The sequence below is a fragment of the Barbatula barbatula genome (assembly GCF_947034865.1).
Source record: "Barbatula barbatula genome assembly, chromosome: 5".
NCBI classification, from domain to species: Eukaryota; Metazoa; Chordata; class Actinopteri; order Cypriniformes; family Nemacheilidae; genus Barbatula; species Barbatula barbatula.
The window spans coordinates 7988595-8008276 of record NC_136769.1 but is presented as its reverse complement, the minus strand read 5'-3'; the positions used below and the strand labels follow the sequence as shown (position 1 = coordinate 8008276).

General features: G+C 38.9%; 1 protein-coding gene across 1 annotated transcript in view; it reads left to right on the top strand.

Moving 5' to 3' along the window:
- The window catches only part of tanc2a (tetratricopeptide repeat, ankyrin repeat and coiled-coil containing 2a), a 104967-nt gene that overhangs the window by 10237 nt on the left and 75048 nt on the right, over nt 1–19682 (top strand). Inside the window, exon 2 of the mRNA XM_079456585.1 lies at nt 10092–10214. The gene's annotated coding sequence lies outside the window, so the exon portion shown is untranslated. The remainder of the gene's footprint in view (nt 1–10091; nt 10215–19682) is intronic.

Here is a 19682-nt window from a genome sequence, read left to right as displayed (position 1 = left end):
ATCATATCCGGGATATAAGTCCGTAAATTTAAATAAAATCACAGGCTTCACTTATCCGTGCTAATTCGGGCCACATGAGATACAGATGTGGAGAGGCAATTTCTAAATCACACGAGGTCCCCAGATAAAATGCGTCTAAACTGTGCGCACAAAGTAATAAACGCACACAAATACAAATTACATGTGTATATGTAACAAATATTTATATAAAAATACAGAAATTTTAATATATGAATTTTAATTACTTGACAACACTAGTATTTCCATTCTGCAGAAAAACACTCTTTGGTTGGATATCTATCTAGAAGAACTTTTTGAAGTCCGCTTTGAATGCTGATATCCTCAGAAAATCTGAAATACGGTCATGAATATAGCAGAAAGAGAGATAGAGATGTTTGATCTAATGTCCGATGTTCCTGAGATGTGACAGCTTTCCCTTCCCTCTAAAACCCTTTTATTTCTGTAGGGAATGGAGAAATTGGGTGAGGTTTGTCTTTGCAAGGGCACAGCGCTCTCCACTGTTTCAGCACACTATGATGGCTAAAAATACTCTTGGCTCAGCATCTATTGCCCGGTGTGGCCCAGCGTGAGACAGAGACCTGAATGGTTTGAGTTCGAAATGAAGAGGGGGTTTGGGCGAACTGAACCTTTTCCCTCTCACTACCTCCGGTATGATGGTTGATTTACGGAAATGTAAGAACACTGTACCAATATGTGATGAAGGTGTAACTTATATCTTTACGGTGTTTTAACCGAGGGTGACATTGGCAGCTTTTCAACACATTTAAAGTGAAAATTATGTGTGAAGGGAAATATTAAAGTCAGTAAAAGGATATTTTATATTTAATGTACATTGATGTGGAGTGGGATGTCAGATCAATAAGATTTTGTTGTGGGCGGGGCATTTGGATGATGGATAGAAATAAAACAATGTGCAAATTTTAATACTTATAGTAATTTCTCTTTAGTCTTACATATGTTTCAAAATGTCCTTATTTAAAATTAACAAATAACAACCTGAGGCGCATCACCCGCTCCAAACAGTTCATTGGATAAAATACATGCAAGTTGGATGAGCGCATTTCTTTCATCTCACTAAATGAAGGTATTTAAATGCTCTTTTTGACTTGTCCTTGCAATGAATAAAACAACCTTTCCTAGAGCTGTTGTGCTGATGGTGAAACCCTTTACTGCCATCTGGCAAGAGAGGCTTATTTTCTATGCAACATTATTTTGAAGACTTAATGTCATCCAAGGTCAGAGTTGATAAAACTGAGAATCGGCAGCCTGGAGGAGTGACGCCTGCTAATGGCCATGCTAATGAGTTCCTACAGTAATTGAGTCGTGTAGAGGCGTCTCTATCCCTAGAAATGAAGACATCTCAGACAAGCACTCACTGTTCCATAGAGAAATACCTCCCAGATCATTGTGGGACAAATCGGGCTGCAAGGCAACTAAGAGGAACTAAGGCAAGTTTTAAAGGAGTAGTTTACCTTTTTTACCACATACTGAAAGTGAATGAGGGCTGGTGATGTCAAGCTAAAAATAATTTTGAGTCATAAAATGGGTTCTGTCCAAATTCTTTGTTTGATTAAATAACAAAAATTTAAAGGGATAGTTCACCCAAAAATAAAAATTCTGTCAATGTTTATTCGCCCTCATGTCATTTAAAACCTGTCTAGGACTCTTTCTTGATGTGAAACACAACAGATTTGAGAAAAGTCTCTGTGGTTTTGTGTCTATATGATAAAGGTTAATGCGGTGTGCCAGTGTTGTTTGGTTACCAACGTTCTTCGAATTACCTTAATTTGTTTTCTGCAGAAGAATGAAAGTCATAATGTTTTGGAATTTTCTGAGTAAACTAATCATTTAACCTAATGTAAACCTCGTGACTTTTATCACTCGTTTTGGGGCGTGTCATTTTGAGGTTCGTGCATTTTCAAATATCGCCGTATCTGTATTTTTGTCACATGACTAATTTCCTTTCTAGACAACAAACTCCTGCTTGACCTATTACACAATAAATGTAAACTGCGTAACTGCCTGATTTAGACAAGAAAGTCTGCAAATAATACAAATACAACTTTTTGGGTGAATGATCCCTTCCAAAAGCAACCAGGCTTACAGCCCAGACGTTTTTACAAAGTCTTTACCATTCCTAAAAAATGAATTGTATTTATATTAAATAAATTTTGCTTATTCAAAAAGATCAAAAACTGAGAGCAAACAAGCTATGGAAGAGTGAAGGCCTGGTTACGTTTGCACACCTGCAGGAGTAGATGTATCACTTTTCAGAGAAGATGTAGAAACCGAGCATGACAATGAAGATGTTCAGGTGTGGTATACAGACTAGACACGGGATATCACAATACTGACTGCCAAGAGCACTAGATGATTGAGTTGTTATGAAATTATTGACGGATTAGCGGTTTCCTATTACCACAGTGTGTCATCACTATTTGTTTTGGTCCATGCGGTTAGAAGTTCCTACATCCTCAACACGTCAAGACATGATCTCTGTTGACTAACCTGTTCTTGAGTTAAACCAGACGCTGAGCGAGAAACAAAGTTTCCCAAATTGTTAGGAAATGTTTGGAATTTCATACTGACTGATGGTAAAGAGTTATGTTTACCATAAGTGGTCACAGCTTTTGTTTCTAGAGATTTCAGTTTGGGCATCTTGGACAACTTCAACAAAAATGCACGATTGCAACAAAAACATATTTTACACAAGAAATCTGAGAAATTGATGTAATAAGGAATTTCTTCCTGACGAAACCCAACTTTCATCTTGACATGTGACCTTTGACCTTCCCACTGCACACACAAGAGGTACAAGATTGACCTACATTGTTGTTCAGTCCTGGGTGTGAAATTGCAATTTAATGCCTGGTTGGTGCAGTAATGAGTATTTGATGTAATGAGACGTCACTTAGGAGGCGGGGTTTGGGGCATGAGCCCACTTCCAAAACGCCACACTTTCAATGTTTATTGGCTGTAGAAATCCCCCACGCCATTGTTCTCTTTTGCCTCAGGCGAGCAATCTGTAACTCCATGTCCTGGGAACGAGACCTAAATAATTCCCTGTTTTCCTTTGGAAGGCTTTTCACACAGACACACATTTTTTCCTGATTGTCTTGACGTAACCAAAGCTTCAGTTGACTTCACCACACAGTAAAGTGTAATACAAATGCTTGATTTGAAGAGTCTGTCTGAAGCATTTTTAATAATCGCTTTTCCACTCAGTAATGCGACTGAATTTGTGCCATTACCTGGACACCAGTTGGGTTTTTGCTAATTTTGTTTACTGTAAGTAAGTCTCCCATTTTTGCATTCTGTGCTGCCAAATTAGAGGCATATTTTGTATGTGTAATGTTCAGAAGACCAAAGCTGTTTGACAGTATAGTGACAGCTTCTGTTAAAATGATTTGGGCTACAAGCACAACATTTTGTGGCCAGTAGTGTTGCATTAATACCTGTTAACATATAAGACAACAGTTTTCATTTAGGGATGCAAGATAAACTATCTGCCATATCGGTATCGGCTGATAAACCGTCATTTTTAAGGTTATCGGCCGATATTAAAATTTATCCGGATATATTATAGCCGATAAATCATACATCATTTCCTCTGGTTAAAGTTCTTAGTCTACACGCTGCTCACAGTTAAAATACAGTACAGTACTTTCATTCTGTTGTGATATAGCAGTAAGTTAATTTAGCAAAACATTGTTGATGTAGGTACAGTATTTATGAATGTGTAAATTATAGGAACAAAAGCATATTGTTTGAATCAGACTGCTTTCTCCATTGAGACCTGTTAGACATGTGGCTATTAAGAACATTTTACTGGGTTGCTCTAGAAGAAAATGTATATTAAGTTTATTAAAAAAAATATACCAGAAAAGTTTGAAGGTTAAAGAATCGTTAACCGTTGTAAAGTAGGCTTGGTACATGATTTTCAGGCGGAGGGCGAATGGTTACCTTGTTTTCTGCAGTGAATGTTTTAAAATAAACACACTTTTTTCCTCTCGTTTCAGTCTTAAGGAATTTTCTATTCATATATAGATACTGTATATCGGCCACATATCGGTTATTGTCTTCCAATGTTTAAGAATTTATCAAGCAATTTCTCCTACTATTGTAGTCAATGGTGGCCAAGAACTGTTTGGTTAAAATTATTCTTCCAAATATCTTTCTCTGTGTTCATCAGAACAAATAAACGCATACAGATTTGGAGTCGAGGGCGAGGAAAAACAATGTTTTGGGTGAACTGTTCCTTTAAGGCCAGATGGATTTGATGCTCAATTTGTTTGTCCTACCCAACCGATGATCTGATGAAGTCTCCGCTAATTGATAATCTGACCCCTGATGGGAAAGAGCTGTATTAAATGGCTCTGTGTAGGCGCTGTGGCCCGGTGGGTGTCCTTTCGAGCACCCCTTAACCCTGTCTGTCGCCCACTCTGAAGGTCTGAAAGTCTGGTTTGTTTTCTCAGAACTTACATAAAGCCTTTTTTTCATGCTAAATAAATCACCGTCACTAAAACTATAGATAAACTAGTCAGCTTCACTTGCCGAATTACAAAGCATTCCTATTATGATGTCATAACGTTGCAGTGAGACGTGTGTGTTATTGTGCGGCGTTGGGCAACAGATGTAAGGTTTCTGTACATGATAAATGAGTTTGGCACCGGGCACAGTGGCCAGTGAATTTGTCACTGCCATTTTGTTGTTTGGAATAAGATTACATGTGACCTTGTGAGGAACTGTAAGAAAATGACATGTTCTGTGAATGAAGTGTCCAACCTCTCAAAATACAGAAAGGCTCTGTCTGCTCGGAACTTGAAAGATTTGTGAAATTTTACTCGTAACAAACACTCCAACAAGGTCTTTTCATCACTGTGAATTGTTAAAGCTCCAGTGTATGAAATTTAGCAGCATCTAGCGGCGAGGTTGTGAATTGCAACCAACTGCTCACTCCTGGTGACACTGCACTACGATGTTGTCACGTTTACGCTTCTTTACCAAAGGAGATAATGTATTTACAAAACACACTCTCTTGAGCAGTTTGTCCGTTTAGGGCTACTGTAGAAACAACATGGCGAACTCCACTTAAGGGGACCCGCCGTGTATGTAGATAGAAATAGCTCATTCTTAGGTAATAAAAACATACCGTTTCATTATGTAAGGTGTTTATTCACCTCCGGTTTGATATTGAATCATCAAAGTCATGAAGTCACTTTAACGCGCTATGTCATTTTTTTATGTGATTTCAGAAATGGAAAAAAAGGTAAAAGGTCACGTTTATTAGCTGCACTTTATGGCTTTATGAGTTGCTTTTCCGTTTCACGTAGAGAAGAATACAAGTTGTATGGGTTTAGACTAACATGGGGATGAGTAAATGATGACAAATTGTAGTTTTTAGGTCAACAATTTATTTTAAAACATATGATTTAACAAAAGGTTTCATATTCGATTACTCACAAACTGACTGTAGTTATAAGGGAAATTTTAAGATATCCCTGAGTCACATAATGACTCAAATATGATTATGATGAAATATGTTTTCTGTGTTTTCATCACCTCTTCAGAAATCCATGACCGCTGTTGTCGAATGTACTCTCGGTCTTGCACATCCGACAGGATAAACTGCCCCTGCATCTTTCCATCCTTTCTTCCCCACATGGCGTAATCTAGATTTATCAGCTTCAGGGCAGATGGTTTACAGAATGCCGATCCCCCCCCGCCCCGCCCCGCCTCCTGGATCCTGAGATCTGGGTTCATGGGTTTGTCTAGACTTGAGTTATCCACCTCATCTTGGAATGACAGCCCCTCCCATCATGTCCCAGAGGAATTAGGGTCATCCATCCTTTCTCGTGTACCCTTATACTGTTGAAAGCAACTCAACACATGGGCGAGTCTTTCGTAGAACTTCCTGTCGAATAGGTAAAACTCAGAAATCCATTAAATAATCACCATGACAACCATATCTTTTTATATGTGCAAGTATCTCGGGGCTTTTATTTTTAAGGTTGCTTGTACCCCAAAGTCTCAAAAGTCTGCGGTAACATTGTCATCTTGTCCTCCAAACTGTTCAAGTTCACACCATGTCGGCATCCTCAAGGGTTCCAGAGTCCTTTGTGAAAAAGCCTCAATGCATACAATGAAAGTTTGGAGTAATGAGAGAAGGCCATATTTAAAATGTAATTTAAACCACAAGACTTGAGAAGAATAGAAGGGCAGGCACGGTGTGCTGTCTCATTATCAGCCGCCTCTTGATTTGGCTGTAGCGAGTGGCGGGACACGTGTCCTTCTCTTTGTGTAGCAGGAGCTCTGGACGGGATCCATTCATGGCTGGACATAAGGCCGTCTTTGAGACGGGTGGCTCGCTGGCCCTCATTATCCTCATTGTTGAATTCCATTACACCTCATTTTGGCTCGCTTCAACAGGGACGTTGGACAAAGCCTGCAGTGTGAAGGGGAGCATTCGTACCGCAAACGGCAGAACTTCGGAAGGGCGGGAATTGTTAGTGCCTCCGTCTATCTGAGGATCTCATTATCCACCTGCTCTCACATTAAACTGAATGCGATAATGCCGTGATATTAAGGAGACAAAGCAAGATCGTGTCCTGCGTTATTTGATGTAAGCTCAGAACTTTGCAATATGTCCATCATGAGTCATGTGGTGTATGTCATAGACATACATAAGCTGTGTACATAGGTTCTCTGCTGTGTTTGTGTTGTGGGCAGGCCAAAATCATTCTGCGAGTCTGTGCTGGTTGTAGATGCCATCTGCCCTTCATGAAGTCATTTATTTTTTCTCTGTTGTCTTATTTGTTTTCTTATCTCTGTTCTCTTATCTCTTTTCTTTTACATTTTATCTGTCTGTCTATTATAACGAAGTGCTTATGATAACAACATCGAATAATCGAATTATAAATTGTGTTTCATTTCATTATTAAAGCAAATAAAATTAGACAAAGAATGAACTATAGTAGAATAATCTATGATTACATATAATTTTCATCAAAAATTTAGATTAAATTTTTTTCAAATAATTATTTCTGTATAATTTCTTTGCATGTTTGTCATTCTAATATTGTAGATTTCTTATGTAACATCTACTTGAATAATCTCTCTCTCTGTCTCTCTTTCTCTGTCCTTCTCACCGCCCAAGGCCGGTTAACCCAGACTGGGTGTCGTCTCTTCACATAATGGCACTTTTGTTCCTTCACAACTCTCAAAGTAAATTTGCATGTGTGACAGATTTCTCATTCTCTCTGCCTACGTACTGAGGTCCCTCACGTCACCTGTGTGGGAGTGAAGAGCTGCCCTTAGACAAAGTGAACAATCTCTATACCTCCGCCCTCTGCGTTCGACTAGAGAGATAGTCAGATTCGGGACGGTAGCATACCAGATGTTGTTACTGGACTGCTGACACCAGTTGCTGGATACCTGCTGTATGAGGGCCTTATTGTTCTTTAGGCACACAACACTGCCTATCTGATGACAAACTCAGATAAATGTCTTTGAACCCTGATTTTGACATATATAAGATGATATATTATTTAAAAGTTTGAATATCCGGTCTATAAAGTCTCCTATCTTGCACAGGGATTAATGGTGCCTATTTGTGATAGTGATAGACCCATGAATTAAAAAGTATGTAACCATAGCACCCAAATCTACTATATACCACTTCACAAGTTACTATACACCACTTTTCCAGATGTAAACACTGGTCCAGAAAGTTTTTATTTATTTATTATTTTATTATATATCTTACATATAATAATTAAGTCTTAAAGATATTTGTTTAACATTTTAAATCTGTTATAAATATTCTGTAGGTTGTATTATGGTGGTTGCATTGGTGTAACTGAAACAGGCAAATCTTCTGGACCAGCACTGAACCAGTCTTGTTTACATCATCGGATATTTCTAGTAAAGCTCGGGTAATACATATGGTAATCAATGCACCACCCCAAAACTGTAGAAAACCCATGCTATATTGTTCTTAAGCGCGTTTTCATGTCTATAACATTTAAGTGTACTTTTAAAAGTTGTACAGTACATGTATTTTCCAGTTTAGTCAGAAAATGAACAGAAGCCTTTGGTAACCGTCAATGAATGTTGCACAAAACACTGCGTTAATGCTCTCATTACCTCTCGTCTTGTTTCTATGGTGATCATTATTACATCCTGTACAGTATATGCTCCGTAACAGGAATGTTTGAAGATCAAAGGGTTTTTACAATCAGATTAGTGCTGAGATTCACAAAGGATGGTTTTGGTTATTATTGTAAAGCCCATATAGTGAATGAAATGCAAAGGGGAAAGCAGCCTCCCACATCAACAGGGAAAAGCCATATGTCATGTTTACTTTTGTCTCTTTGGAATTTGCTGATAATCCAGTAACCTTCTGCTTTTATTTACATTTATGCATTTGGCAGATGCTTTTATCCAAAGCGACTTACATTGCATTATCCTATACATTTATACGTAGGTATGTGCAATCCCCTGGGATCCAACCCACAACCCTGCGTTGTTAACGCAATGCTCTTAACATCGAGCTACAGGAAAGCTTTTATAGGGGTCCTGGGTGTTATTTTTGGACACCTTTATGGGTGGGATGCAGTGTAAAGATGTCGGGAAGTCATTTGGAGAGCATGGGAATATGATGGCATGGCAGTCAAACTTGAATTACCCACAATAGGCACCATGTTTTTATCATAGGTTTGACACAATGACTGGAATAGCCTGAGTCACATAATGGTCTGCAAACTCGAGAGCAATCTGGGTGATGTTGGGTTTCTGCACTTCCTTATCTCAGGTCTTCTTGAGTATAGAATAAGTCCGCTCCTACCGAAGCAGTTGGTGTGTGTCTTTGTGTGTGTTCTTTCTACACATTCCACTTGCTATTTGTTTTTATTTTTGTATACATATGTTTATCGGAAGACTGGTCGAGCTGTTTCAATACTAGTCACAATGCAAAATCTACAGACAAAGACACGAGAGTCTGTAGGCACATCATCTCTTGATCCCTGTTCTCTAACAGCACGAAACATCAGGTGATGGAAAGTAACAAACATAATGTTCTCTCACACATACATTTTCTCTTCAGACAGCATCTGGCTGTGCTGAACAATACAGTCAGTTTTCCCACTCAAAGTTCTCACCCACTCAACATTTTCTAGCAGTAAGCAACACCCTGTTTTCATATCAGGCCATGCACCTATCTCTCGTATGGATTGTAGATCCCTGTTTAAAAAGCAAATGCATCGTTGAAGTGCTGATGGCATGTGCAGATGTCCCACATGGCCGGCGGGTAACAAAAAGCGTATCTCATCGGCGTGTTTTGGCTGTGGTTTGCGATATCCGTGTCCCTCCGCTACACGGTCGGGGGTTCAGGTATCACCCGCACAATACACACAACAGGGACGTATATCAACAATGAAAGATGACATCCGAGTTTACCCGCTGCTCTACAGAAACTCTGTCAGCCGTCTGGAGGCTCGGAGGTCAAGATGCACACAGAAAGTTGAGATACAGTATTTGAAATGGAAAAAAGTTGGAAAATAACTCGAAGCTGAAACGTGTCGAAGGGATTTCAGAGCGTTTTTTAAATCCCCTACCCAGAGCGATAGTAAAAGTAATGCTTGACTTAGCAAGCCCCATTAAATATTCTGACATAGAAATGATGCTCTGTTTGTTGGCAGCTGTTTGGCTTCTGTATTCTCTCTCGCTCTCTTTTTTCCCTTCTCTCTTTCCTTCTGTCTCGCTCTTTCTATGTCTCCGGAGAGAAGCAGGGCTCCCTTGTGAACAGACATGTGTAAATGTGCATGTTATGTGTTAATTAAACCGCGTGTGTTAGTGTTCAGTGTGTTCATTGCTGTTAAGGCTACACTTTAACAACCCCTCCCTACAAACATAAGGTAGCATTGCGCTGATGGTTCCGCCGGGATGTGTGGGTCTATATGTACGCTCGATTCTAGACTGTTCGGCACATAGTAGGATGCTGAAAGTGATGGCCACTGTTTTTGTTATGAAGCGTTTGATATTGATCTTGTGATTTCTGTCTCTTTTTACAGTGCGATTGAGGTCTAAATCTTAAGGAGATGGGACTTGGGCTCCTGGCCGCAAAGGAACAACCCCAAACGCTTCTCCTGTAGCCGTGACCGGTTTGCCGTGAGGCCCCGTACCCCCTTCTCATGGTGAGTTTTTTTTATCTCTTATGATAAAAACAGGTTGTACCGGGAAATCAGGAAAAGGATAAACAAACAAAAAATATTAAGATGCTATCAATGGTGCTTCAAAAGGATCATGCGTTTGCTTGAAGAAAGTTGTTCAAATGATTGATCAATCAAAACAAATTCAAGATATCCATGTAGAGAAACACAATTACAGCCAATCAGAATGCATTTGAGGTATAATATGTGAAATACATTTTGGACCAATGAGATTTGATTGTGGGCGGTGCTACCTGGGCACTACACAGCAGAAAGAAAATGTACTGTTCGCAGTTTGGGATTTCATGGTGATGGGCTGTTTGCAGTGTCAAAATAGGAATAATAGCACAAAACCATCAAGCAGATAACCAAAGAATCAGTTAAACCAGAATTTTGATATTATGGATCAAAATTTCACAATAAGGGGCGGTTTCCCGGGCGGGGCTTAAGCCTAGTCCGAGACTAACTAGCCTAGTCCGAGTCTTAATCGAAAACAACTTGCACTGACATATCTTAAAATATATCAACGTGATGTCTCAGGATGTCCACCAGCAATGTTTTTTATAAAGTATGTTTTAAAACGACTTAAATTTCCTAATTTAATTGGCTTAAGCTAATGCATGTCCACCCCTAAAAGTTCAGGGTAGACTTTAAAGGAACAGTATACCCCAAAATGTTATTTACTCACCCTCCAAATCTGTATACATTTCCTTGTTCTGATGAACACCGAGAAAGATATTTTGGCCACCATTGACAAAAATGTAGTATTACATTTATAGCCTATTAAAGATTATTACAATATATCATGTTAGCTGTGGGGGCTCTTGTTTGGCATTTTTGATATGTTTAAACCAGATGCAGTAAATGTCACTTTATGCGTGTTAATGTGCCTTACTAAATTGTAATTTTCAAATAGTTTTCAACAGTTCTGTTTCTTTTATCACACTCTCTCGCTGTCAAACTTTATACATTTCTTTGTCAGCCCTACAGCCCATCTTCTTTGTAACCCTGACCGTTTAGTTTGAGAAAAACAAGACTTTGTTTCTGTGTCCGAGCGCCACGTCAGTTCTGTGTCCGTTCAGGGTTCATCTAATTATCCTGGTGGCTGTCCATCCGTGAAATAGGCATTACCCTGTGAAACTGAGCCAGTGTGGTTTTCTCTGAACAATCGTGATAGCTTAGCAACAATGAGGCAGCCCATACTGACCATGACAACAGCAAGGGCAACACCAGAGGATTATGGGGGATTATTACCTTTGATCTGCTCCAAAACAGGACGGGCAGGTAGTTATTAGGACGAAGTCTACTTCATTTTTTTGTGTTTTGTCTCCTTATTATTCATCAAAAATACTGTAACTGCTGAAGGAACGTTGCTTGTTTTCGAAAGGGGGGACGGCAAAGAGAATTCAGAGAGGGATTCAAAGTAGATTTTGTGCAATGTCCACTGAATCATGTTTCAAACCTTATTTGCTGTTCGTAGACGACTGCAGTTACATCAGAGATGAGCTTAATGTATGAAGATCAATCAGTAAGATGTTCTTAGGAACAGACTTCTTAAAGAATAGCATTTCTGTGGGTTATACTGTATGATAATCCACACCCTCGACTAATACTGTTTATAATTGTTCATGGTTAAGCTAAGGCAGAAACTGCAGGGTGTCTCTGAGCAAGGACACTGTTCAAGGGCCCTTTAATGTCACAGATTCCCAAATGAGCAATCTGAATCAGACAGACTCTGTTGTGGGACCACAATTCCACCCGGAGAAATTCAAAAACTGTCAGAAAATGTCTGGGTCATATATCAAACTCAATTAGTCTAAAATGTTGGAATTTTTATTGTGGTAATCTAACACACAACCAATTTCCGTTATCTTTCTGTAACTTAAGTAAAATAATAAAGCATTATTACAAATGTAAAGTACATTTTCAAATCTCGAATCTCCATGTTTCGTGATTTTTCTTTTTTTGCCATAAATCATTATTATTACTCACCCTTTGTTTGTCACTGGGTTTTGCAAATAGCTTAACATAAAGAAGTATGAAAAAGTGTGTGTCAACTTTGATAACACAGTATTTAATCATTTAAAACGTAGTGTTTTTCCATTTCAAGTGAATTTGGACATCCAAGGTTTTTGAAGGACATCTACATCTGGCTGTTCTGACCTATATTTTTGTTTATAGGGATTTGATATTGAGAATGATAAAAAAAGGATATTATTGTTTTTAATATTAGGCTAGTTGAGCAGAACTGATCTTTTTGTTAAGGATAATAAAGTTTTTAGTTCTCCCTAGTTTGTTTGTCACAAATGACACTGAGGATTATTTTTACATCACTGTTCATTTTGTGTTACGCGCAGTGAGTGTAGGAAGCAGGTGCTATTGTAAGAAAAATGACACAATTGTTCATCTTTCAGGGATTACATGAAAAGAGAAATGTTCAACACAAGCCAGGATTTTAATGTTTAGTGGCTGGAGATCCATCAGCTCCTGATGGTTTGCGAATGCAGATATCTGTGCCATGTGTTTTGCGTGCTCAAGCAAACAGCATGGACGCTTTGCGAAGTCTCATTTTAGTAAACCCCACGTCGCTTGTGCTCATGCAAGACAGGCGCCACCTGCGATCACCTCCTGAGCTATGTTTTAATGCTGTTTTTATTTTTATGTAAGTGAGGTTCCGAATTAAGTGTTGTTAAAAATGGTACTAGATGTACTTGAAATGACAGACAGTTTGCTGATGGTTTCTGTCATCTGATTATGACCAAATGTTCACCTGTTTGAAAAGAAAAATGAGCATAATGCATGCTGCAACGTATTTACGGTTTACTACGTTTCCTGCATTTGTTATTCAGAGATTCAGCTGTACCTACGTCAGACACGGTCCATTAGATACAGTGTGAATGCTTCATCTGTTTGCACTCAGGTGGTGGAGTGTTGGGTTATTCGAAATGGGCAGAACAGCGGCTGGACAAGGAAGGGCTTTGATGGACAGAAACTCTTCATGCTTCTATTATCTGAATATTTAGCTCTCTATTATGATGTCAGGAGAATGTACCACATTTTCATCTGATAGTCTAGGGCCTTTTTTTGCAACGGTTATCTTAGCCTCAGGTGGCACCACGGACTGTTAATGGATGTTCAGATGCACAATGCGTATACATTCAGATTAACCTCTAAATGGAATTTCCACAATTCTGTTTGCTCAGGTTTTCCTCACGTTGTGTTTATAAAGTGCCAGGCAGCACATATTGTTGTCGATACAATGTCAATGTTAAATGCGTAAATAAAGCTTCAAAAAGACTTCAAGCAGGTTCCGTACGCGTGCAAGACGTCATTCGATGCATCCTTGACATCCAGAACACATCCGGGTCTTGAGTATTGAATCTGGACTTGACTGTTATTGATGACGTTGAGCGAGAACCCCAGGACACAAGACCGCTGAAGAACGCATAATGAGAAACGGCATGTGTGTAAATCGTATTTCTCCTGTGTCCCATATGGTTTCTATAGATTTTTAAAACCGTTTTGTGGGGAACACCAGGTTTAGGCACTTTGATATGTCTGGGGTTTACGTTAAGTCATTGTTTTCCAAGATTTGGTTCGCTCGTGTCACTATGGAAAATTAACTTAATGGCCACCGGTGTCACTAATTCATATAATGGATTGCATGACATTTCAAATGGAAACTTTCATTCAGAGCCTTTCTTTCAGAACAGATAATGCAAAATAAATAATGCAAAATAAATAAAAAATATTGTGAAATGACTCCTCAGAAACTGCTCCAAAAGACCGACAAGATCTATTTACAATGTAAACATAACATTGACTCCTTTTAGTTTTTTGTCATTGCCTTCAAACCACCACAGATGCTTCACCAATACTAGCGAAAACGCATAAGGGCTGAAAGTATGTCCTTGTGGTTATTGTCTGTAAACGGCAAACATTCAGCCGTGTTGTTTACGTTGAAGCAGATTTATTTGGACTTGTGTGATGCCCACGGAGGAGTTCTGAGTGGGTGCTCTCTCCGTGGGGGTCTTAGTCTCAATCCTCTGCTTTTCACTGGCTCCCTTGATTTCATCTCAGTAATATTTCAGCTGCGTCTACTTGTTAGTCAGTTAGTTATGAAGGCATCCGTTTCAACACAAACATAATCAATGCTTGGAAATTGAAAATGTATCAAGGTTGGATGCTTGGAAGGCTTTAAAAATATGTGTTTACATTCTTAGTGTTGGCAGGTCTTGTTTTTAGGTAATGTATGTGCGTTGGAGCGTCACGGTTTCATTTAAAGCAGCTAGGGAAATGAAGGATTGCAGCTGTAATCCTGACGTTAACTAGCTTTCCTCTCGTCCATCATCTGACTTTGGTCAGGTGAGTATCATTGTAGCCTTAAAGGGACAGTTCACCCAAAAATAAAACTTTGCTTATTTGCTCACTCTCATGTTGCTCCAACAAATGCCGTATCTCTTTTGTGTAAAATAATTGCCACTTATTTTTGTTTGTGCATTTCTTTTTTTCACACTAAAGTCATTTAATGATGTGGTTTGGTCATTTCTGGGTGAACTGTTCCTTTAAATTCAACACACACTTCTCCTTCAGAAACTGCTGTGTAGCTGCCTTACAGAGCGGAGATGTGTGTGTATGTGTGTGTGTGTGTGTTTTACTCAACAGGGACAGCACTCACCCGCTGCTTGGGTTATATTACCTTTTCCCAAAATACCGCAAGTGCCAGGCATGACTGGTGGATGTGGAGGACATTTAGAAACAGTATAGCAGTTAGTTGATGATGTTCATGTGATGTACGGTTTATAAAAGCTCTCGTCATCAACACACAAGTCAATCGATGTCGGTTAAATGATAATCAGGTTTGATTCGTATGATGGGGCTCTATGGCATAGAAAACATTTGTTTGTTGAGGAAAGTTAGTTTTTAAAATGGTGTTTTGCTGTGTCTCTGTGCACACTATAGCTAACACTTGCCATTTGTGTGATTTGACCTTTGACCTTGACTAAACTTTGACCTTGACTAATGCTCCATGAACGTTCAATGTATCCCTGCATCTTTAATTATCATTATAGGGATGGTTTAGTCAAATTTATGCCCTGACCTCTCTCTCTCTCTCTCTCTCTCTGTCCCCCCTCTCTCTCGCGATCTCTCTCTCTCTCTCCCTCTCCTCTCTCTCGCGATCTCTCTCTCTCTCATCCTCTCTCTCATCCTCTCTCTCGCTCTCTCTCTCTCGCTCTCTCTATTTTGTAAGTTCAGATACAATAAAATTCTTTTTCGCTTTAAAGATTATTGTGCATTATACTCAGAAGTGTTAAATCAAGGTGGCACAACCTCAAGTTTTTAAACATGTGTTTGATGTTAATTATGTGCCGGTCTTGCACGTCTGGATTTTTCGGCAGCGATTGCCATGGCGACTCCAGGGTGTGAGATCTGTCACAGCTGTCTCTAATACGGCTGGTTACAGTTAGTTTTTATTCAGAATAAAAAGTAAGTAGAGTTCATGCTTAATGAGAGAATGGTCAGACACCTCATAACACACGTGTGTTGTGTCTCACCGCTCGGCTTAACCTTTAACCAGCTAATGAGGCCGTTTTCCATATTGTGAGCAGAGCGTTTAGCATTAAGCTCAGTGGGCTTTTCAGAGCAAAATCTATAAAATGTTCTTAACTGGGAAAAGAGTAAAGAGTCAACTTTCATGTTCACTGTCAAATTTTTGTAGTGTTAAGATTTAAATGAATGAAATTGTTGAATGGATAAACCTCACATATGGTGCTGGTCTCTTTTTGTTTCATATTTTTTCTGATGTTGGACATATTAAAACATTAGGTTGGCATTGGATTTTATGCAGTTTATGCATTTTCAACCAGTCAAGAACATGTCCAGATAACATTTCATTCATACACCAAAAGAGATAAAATAAGAATTATGTTCTGTGCCTTCTCAAGAAAATTAGGATTTTGATAATTTAATTGCAATTAAGAATGTTTTCCCATTAAATTCCTGTTACCATAATGGGATTTTTCTTTCGTGTGTTTTTAATTACCATTCTTATTAATAGTTATTCTCATTATACTCCTGTTTCAATACGGAGCTTTCACATTTAAATTAGCATAAATTGTGGCACAACAAAATTTTAAATTTCAGACAATTTTGCAAGACGTAAACATCACTGATCATGAAGCTCTTCCTGTTTCAGCAGCACTACAGACACGGGACAAAATACAACCAACAGAACATTTAGAACTGAATCAAAATGTTAAACGAACATCTTTGTGACTTAATTTTACCGTATGTGTGGGAAAAGTAAGACTGGAAGTGCTTCTGAACCAGTGTTATTTAAATCTAACACAATGGTGTTTATCAATATATATATTAATATTTGATTTTTCACATTGGAGGAAGGGCCTCATATACTCTTAGTTTTCCTTTAATAATTTTCTTTAGATTTTGGGGTGAATTGTGACCTTGACAGATTCACTCCTCCAAAGCCTAGTTTCCTAAAGCTGTTTGGATGCGTCACTTTCATTGGGACTGAATATTTTAAACAAAAGGTCAAAGGGGCCTTTCCTCACCTCTGATACACAGTCCATTGCCATAGGAACAACTTGTGAATTTCCATCCCCTACAGGTTTCTTTGCCGCAAATCTTGAAATAACTTCAAAGGAAATGACGTCCATGCACATTTAAGCTAAGCTCTTTGTGTCTTATGCACATGCTTTTATTATTATTATTATTATTATTTTATTGTTCAGTGCAGATTTGATGTTTCTTTATTTTACCCCATTAGATTCCACATTTCCCAGCGAGTGTGTTTTTTCTATTGAGCTCTAATGCAAAGGGGGAACAAACTTGATTTGTTAAGCAAATGACTGACCAGGTTTGACCTGTTTCAGGAGCTATGTGCGTTTGTCATTGAATTGCTTTGGTTTTCACTGCACTTCTATGGTGGCGTGGCATCATTGCGTGCTTGTAAAGTTGTTTTTAGGGGAATGGTTTCATTGTTCATTATGCAGCCATAGGGATTCAGACCTCTATTTAATTTCCTATGGTGGTGTATCAATGAGACCCTGCACACTTGATATGTTAATCTATCTCATACTCTCTTTAAACTGTCTAATGTTCATAAAGCCAAACTCAAACCCATCTGCTAAATTAATAATCAATGTTTATGTACCGTGCTACCTTTGTCTTGTGTATATTTGGACACTACGCTCCGTCCCACTGTACCTTTCTGCTCATTCAAGTCACTTCCTGTTCGCTTCTGTATGTGTTTCTGAATCTGTGTCGGTCTGCACCTTAGGGGATTGGTTGTCTAGCCTGATTGATTGACAGTTCTTAGCACCAAGAGGCCTCATGGGAGTCAACGGCCACGGGGGGAAATTTGTTCAACCCTGAGATTACACACGTACAAGCCATAAAGGACCTCATATGTATTCATTAAGTCGTGCCCCCTGTCACACTGACATGCATTTGTTTTATTGCGAGTGTGTCTCAGAGAAATGTTTCGGTCATAATGGCTCCCACTTTTACTGCAGTAAAGATGTTAAAAACACAGGATGATCATTTGCATGATATTAAGTGTATTTAATAAATCACATAAATGACATGGATATAGATTGATTAATAATAATGTAAATAATAGTTTGATTAATAATAATGTAAATAATAGTAAGTAATATAGGAAATTAACCTTGCTGTATGATGTTTATGGTTGCTTAGCAATGGTAATATTGAATATGTACTCGATACATGTTTAGTGTCTTAGTGACATTATATTATAGATCTTATATATTAATTTTATCTGAAAACATATTATGCTCAAAGAGAAATCGCATTTTACATACACTATATAGACACAAGTATTGGGACACCCCTTTTAATAAACATTTCTATTGTATATGTTTCAATAATCCTAAAAAACGAATATCAATGCTATTATTACCATACTAAAGCGTTTTGTTTCCATTTTGACTGACTAAAGTAGTCAAACATGTTGTGAAACGCTGATACCCTGTCAGCCCTAATACAGAACTACAGAACAGTTCTCATTCGTCTCTGTAGGGTTTTGGTCTCGGTTTCAGACACTTGAGAGCTCAAGTGTGGCCACCTGATAGCTGACCCGGGTTCAGGTGCTAATTCGCTGCCAGATGCCACTTACAAATCAGCAGTGACCCTCCCCTCCATCCATTCTCCTTCCCAAACCTGCTAAGGTAAATGAATAGGACGAGTGGCGGGTAGCCCGGTCGCCCTGGAAACGCTAGTCGTGTCTTCCAGCTTGATTGTGACTTCGAACAGGGTGCATTGATCTGGCTTTCTGATTGGACAATCACTTCTGGTCTGGTGATCTGGTGTACGGTCTGGTGTTTTCAGATTTGGAATCAATAAAGCAGAATTTCCATATCCTACAACAGCCTTCATAGGCTATTTATATACAATAGTCCAGGAATTCAACAGGTGAACAGTAAAGAAATGTTAATATATCTTATCTACAGTATATATTGTGATGTAATTCTTTTGTTTGTTTCTTTTTTATGTTAACCCAAAATGAGGTAGCAAACTCGTGATCAAAGAATGTACGTTTTATTGACTGCACGACCGTCTCGAAGCGGTCTTACGCTAGCCATGGACCCTCGAGAAATGTTTTTCCATTGCGTATTGGACTGAAATACTGTGACGAATCGCATGTGTAAGGTCATATTGGGGTAAAAGCATTTGTTTAAATTCATATGGTTTGTGTTACCGCTACAGCCAATAATAATACATTGTGTGCCCTTGTTGAAAGAACATAAAAATAGGTGCGTTGCTTTCAGTCTTGCGTTTTAACTCATTTTATTAATTTACCAAATAAAATATGAATAAGAATACATCATTCCTGCAGTCAGCTGTGATGATATTGATGGTGATGTGTTTGGCATGATGTCACAACCTGGTTGTACTTTTCATGCTGGCGCTCTGCAATAACATTTATCTTGATGTAACTCTATCCTCAGTTGTGTTTACATAGCGTAGCACATTCCCGCTGCATTGCATCTCGTCCTGATTCTTGTCGTGCGTTATCTCGACTGGATTATCAGACCAAAAGGAACGGTTCACGTGTGTCCGTGTGTCTTCTGCCTGCCTTCTTTCAGACCCCCTCTGGTACTCCTTGGAGGCAAACATTCATTTGTGTAGGACTGAAGAAGCACAGCAATGTTATTGATGGCTGACCTAAGTAGCACAAGGAGGAGGAGAGCTGCTAAGACAGGGAATCTAGGTCAGCTGGGCCACTTTGATTCATTGATTCTGATGTGTGTCCATTTTCCACTCCGTATATCTGTATTGTTAATTGCTGGCTGACCGATCGCCGTTTTTCAAGGAACCACTGCCCTCAGGCGTGCTTTTAAGCGAGAGGCCTTAGCCTTTTACCAGTGCACTGTAAGAAAGCGGATTGGACCTCCAAGCACAACAGCCTGG